The 5,581-nt window shown below is 46.3% G+C and overlaps 1 pseudogene; it reads right to left on the reverse strand.

The window, feature by feature from the left end:
* Nucleotides 1-918: 918 nt before the first annotated feature.
* On the reverse strand, nt 919-2,681 carry LOC135566110 (noelin-3-like; annotated as a pseudogene).
* Nucleotides 2,682-5,581: the final 2,900 nt, after the last annotated feature.

Genomic DNA, 5,581 nt, shown 5'->3' on the forward strand with positions numbered 1-5,581 from the left:
TCAGATGGCACCTTATTCCCTATAAAGTGCTCTCTCAGATGGCACCTTCTTCCCTATAAGTGCTCTCTCAGATGGCATGCTATTCCCATATAGTGCTCTCTCAGATGGCACCTTATTCCCTATATAGTGCACTACTTTTGACCAGAGTTCTAGGGTGACATTTGGGATGAAAGCCTTAGAGAGTTCTAGATGCTAGGACATTCAGGACACCTGTTATGGGCTCACAGAACAGACTGAATAAAAGCATACTCCTATTGATACTGTTGCTACGGATACAAAGCTACAGAGGCATAGATACCCAAGCCCACCCAATCAGAGGCATGTTACCCAAAACCACCCAATCAGGGTTGGGTTCAATTGGAATTGAAGTAAGTCAATTCAGGAAGTGTTTTAAATGTACAATTCCAAAACTTTTACACCTTTTCAGTTTATTGAAATATTATCAAAAGTAGATGGCTTTTTTTTCAATTATTCAATAGGAATTTCAGTTTACTTCCTGAATTGACTGGCTTGAATTAAAATACACCAAATCTCTCATGGTCTCAGACTTACAGGGTCGAGTGTAGAGCAGCTGAGAGTTTGTCATGCTTTTTGGAGGCCAAACTACTATTACAATACATTTGCATTCGACAGGAAGTGTGCTGAGACTTTATCCAGTTTTTCCAGAGTTTGCAGGCCAAAGTCTTCGATACCCTGGCCATCCAGGAAACTATCAATGTTAAGCCTTGCATTAGGAATTTGAAAAGAAAACAAGAGGCCAAAGATGGATTGTCAAAAGAAGAGAGCAAAAAGAAAATGGAGAGACACAACAATAGAACCTCGAATCAATGACTGGCGGAACACCAGAACACCGGAACACCAGGAATGTTAGTCAGTGTCTCCAGTGGGTTCCTCTGAGATCCTATCAGTTCTTCCTCCTCAGGATTCATCCTCTGTCTTGATGATGTGGAACAACGTGATGTTGAACAGAACCTGGTGTCCGTTGTTCCAGCCGTACAGAGCCCGGTCCCTGGCGTTAGCCCAACATGGGACATGTGAAGTACTGGTTATGGAAGGGGATGTCTGTGTACTTAGCTGGATGTCTTGGTGGAGTACTGGTAGTAAACCTTAGCACCAGTCAGGTGAGAGTTGGTGATGTAGAGTGTTCCGCAGATCATAAAGGACTCCCCGCGTGCCCGCTTGAAATATTCCGTGTTCCATGTTCCGAGGATTTGTAGTGTTCCGGTTGAGCTGGCTGATGACGATGTTTCCGGCATTCTGATTGGTGGCATAGACGGCCCACAGACCCAGCTCGTCGCCATGAGGTCTATGTCGGAGAAGCCTCCCCAGGTGTAAGGGCAGACGTTGTGGGAAGCTGGCGTCCCAGGGTCTCTGGGTCACAACGCGCCCAGTCTCGGAAACAGTAACACACCACGATGTTGCTCTGGACCTTGTTGTAGTACAGAGAGCCGTTGTGCACCACGTGGTTGGTCCCGGCCCACTTGAACGGCAGGTTGTAGGTTCGAGACTCGACCCCGGAAACAAAGTCTGCTATGGACTTGTACTCTTTGACGATCTTGTTGTTGGTGTAGCTATCCATGTACCAGACCTGGGTTGGAACACAATACCATCATTAACAATTTAAAGGTCTAATTTAAAAATTTAAAACCTTTTATCTACAGGTAGAAAAACATAGCAGAAGAGGTAGAACGTTGCTACAAACTCTTTGGTGTAAAATGCTTTTTTGGCTGTCTAAAATGCTTTTTTGGCTGTCTGAAATGCTTTTTTTGGCTGTCTGAAATGCTTTTTTGGCGGTCTGAAATGCTTTTTTGGCTGTCTGAAATGCTTTTTTGGCTGTCTGAAATGCCTTTCCATCACTGGATACAGCAGTAGATTATGATGTAGTTAGACCACTGGTGGCCTCCCCTCCTCTTGGAGAGTCACTGGGTTGTGGACGCTTTCGCTCCAGCCCTGCTCTAGCACACGCGGTTCTAGGTTCTGATGAGCAACTGACTAATAGAATGTCATGTCTATCAGTTCTACAGGAGGAAGATTGTTCACATTTGCTGTCGTCAAATACACATGTACCTCATCTAACCCTTCCTCCCTCCCCTCATCCATCCATCCCTCATCCCTCCCTCCCCTCATCCCTCCCTCCCTCCCGTCCCTCATCCATCCCTCTCCCTCCCTCCCTGCCCACATCCCTCCCTCCCTCCCCCACATCCCTGCCTCCCATCATCCCTTACTCCCATCCCTCCCTCTCCTCAACCCCCCCTCAACCCTCCCTCCACCCCTCCCTCCCCTCATCCCTCCCTCCTCTCCTCACCCCCCAACCCTCCCCTCCACCCCTCCCTCCCCTCATCCCTCACTCCCTCCCTCTCCTCACCACCCCTCAACCCTCCCTCCACCCCTCCCTCCCTCATCCCTCACTCCCACTCCCACTCCCTCTCCTCACCCCCCTTCAATCCTCCCTCTCACCCTCCTCCTCCCTCCCTCTCTCTCCTCACCCCCCTTCAACCCTCCCTCCACCCTCCTCCCTCCCTCCCTCTCCTCACCCCCCCTCCACCCTCCCCTCCTCCCTCCTCTCTCCTCACCCTATTGTTTGTAGGGGAGGCCTGTGGATCTGTCATCCAGGCTCCAAAACCGTGTCCCAGAGGTCTTCACCGTCTCCGGTCCAGCGATCTTCATCAGTTTACCACAGGCTGTTTACGCACACAACACAACACTCAGATAGATATATCCAGGCTGTTTACGCACACAACACAACACACACACAAAACACAACACACCCCCCACAGTACTCAGATAGATATATCCAGGCTGTTTACGCACACAACACACACACACACACACACACACACACACACACACACACACACACACACACACACACACACACACACACACACACAACACAACACAACACAACACAACACAACACCCCCCCACAGTACTCAGGATAGATATATCCACCCCTGACTGTGTTAGCTCTTAATAGTTTATTAACTCTAACCAATGGAACAATCCACCCGGATCTGTTATTATGTTACTAGGACTGAGTCCCAAATGGTAGCCTAGTGGTTAGAGTGTTGGACTAGTAACCGCAAGGTTGCAAGTTCAAACCCCTGAGCTGACAAGGTACAAATCTGTCGTTCTGCCCCTGAACAAGGCAGTTAACCCACTGTTCCTAGGCTGTCATTGAAAATAATAATTAGTTCATAACTGACTTGCCAAGTTAAATAAAGGTAAAAAATAAAAATGGCACCCTGTTTTTTTCTTCCATATTGTCAGAATACTAGGCTTAGTTCTGTGATATTTTTTGCAGAAAAGGTCGGAGGCCAGTTGCGTCCCGACTCGCGCCTAAGCCTGGGGCAGGAGGAAGGTTTGGTTTAGAAAACATAGGGTAAGGGAGGAGTCATAAACGCAAGGGGCGATAACCACACATTCCTCACTGGGCTTAAGGATTAGGGTATAAATGCTGGAATCTTTTTTGTTGACATCTTTTGGCTCGCTAGAAGAACCTGTTACCTGAAGAAGAAGATAGCTGTAGATTTGTAGCTTATATATACACACACACACACACACACACACAACACACCACACACACACACACACACACACACACACACACACACACACACACACACACACACACACACACGTTGATATTCATTTATATTGTTATTATCAAGTGTTAAAGTAAAGTTCTAGAAGGAATCCTCAAGGCTACCTTATTGATTAGAGTCTTTAAGTAGCCGTTAGAGTTTCATCAACAACTGAAGGACTGATCATCCTGAGGGGGGAGACAACAAAAAAACGCTTAATAGTTGTAGAGGTACGAGACCGTATCTTCTCGTAAATGCGGTACTTCTCTTATCTATTGTCATAGATTTAAAAAAAATTGCATTGGTAGTCTAATGGGGAGTTAGAAAAGGATGCTGGAGGTATCTTATTGGTGATTTATTGCCTTGTCATACAACCGGTGGGTCTAACTCTGAATGCTGATTGGTTAAAATATGTTCATAATTGCTTTAAAACCCTTTTTTTTTTCGTTTCTGGAATTTAGAATAAACGTGATTTATTGTTCTGAAACCCCGTGTCATCAAAGAGTCATACAGGTACGTGCCGTTTTACTCCAGGTTCCTAAATTGATTTGATTGATTGAGGATTTAAACCATCTGGTTAATATATCGATTGGGATCTGGAGTAAATGAAACCTGAGACTAGATTATAGTTACTAAGTGTATCGATCACGAGGAGGGGTGATTCTGGGTAGAGCCAAACAGGACAAAATGTACCCTTATAGTGTCTATGGCTCTGGACTAGATAACTGGGACAGTGCCGTATGGAACTAGAGTGAGGGAGCATAGACACTAGGCTATGAGGATAACCCACTTACTGAAAAATGCCCTCATCGTGGAGGTTGAGATGCAGTCCCTAGCTGACGCAGTCCCTAACTGATGCAGTCCCTAGCTGACGCAGTCCCTAACTGATGCAGTCCCTAACTGACGCAGTCCCTAACTGACGCAGTCCCTAACTGACGCAGTCCCTAGCTGACGCAGTCCCTAGCTGACGCAGTCCCTAACTGACGCAGTCCCTAGCTGACGCAGTCCCTAACTGACGCAGTCCCTAACTGACGCAGTCCCTAACTGACGCAGTCCCTAACTGACGCACCACGCAGTCCCTAGCGGATGCAGACCCTAACTGATGCAGTCCCTAACTGATGCAGTCCCTAGCTGACGTAGTCCCTAGCTGACGCAGTCTCTAGCTGATGCAGTCCCTAGCTGACGTAGTCCCTAGCTGACGCAGTCCCTAGCTGATGCAGTCCCTAGCGGATGCAGTCCCTAACTGATGCAGTCCCTAGCTGACGTAGTCCCTAGCTGACGCAGTCCCTAGCTGATGCAGTCCCTAGCGGATGCAGTCCCTAACTGATGCAGTCCCTAGCTGACGTAGTCCCTAGCTGACGCAGTCCCTAGCTGACGCAGTCCCTAGCTGATGCAGTCCCTAGCGGATGCAGTCCCTAGCTGACGCAGTCCCTAGCTGATGCAGTCCCTAGCGGATGCAGTCTCTAGCTGATGCAGTCCTAGCTGATGCAGTCCCTAGCTGATGCAGTCATAATGGTATATGTCTATGATAAGTCCTGTATATTTCTATGGTATGTAGTGGTATATGTCTATGATAAGTCCTGTATATTTCTATGGTATGTACTGGTATATGTCTATGATAAGTCCTGTATATTTCTATGGTATATAATGGTATATGTCTATGATAAGTCCTGTATATTTCTATGGTATGTAGTGTATATTTGTATAATACTGTATATTCATATGATATGTAACTGTATATTTCTATAATACTGTATATTTCTATAATACTGTACATTCATATGGTTGAGCCCTTACTGCTGCTCGATCATCCTATTTTTCTAACTTAATTGAGGAAAATAAGAACAATCCGAAATTCCTTTTTGATACTGTCGCAAAGCTAACTAAAAAGCAGCATTCCCCAAGAGAGGATGACTTTCACTTTAGCAGTGATAAATTCATGAACTTCTTTGAGGAAAAGATTATGATTATTAGAAAGCAAATTACGGACTCCTCTT

Source organism: Oncorhynchus nerka, unplaced genomic scaffold, assembly GCF_034236695.1.
Source record: "Oncorhynchus nerka isolate Pitt River unplaced genomic scaffold, Oner_Uvic_2.0 unplaced_scaffold_7166, whole genome shotgun sequence".
In the NCBI taxonomy this organism is placed as follows: Eukaryota; Metazoa; Chordata; class Actinopteri; order Salmoniformes; family Salmonidae; genus Oncorhynchus; species Oncorhynchus nerka.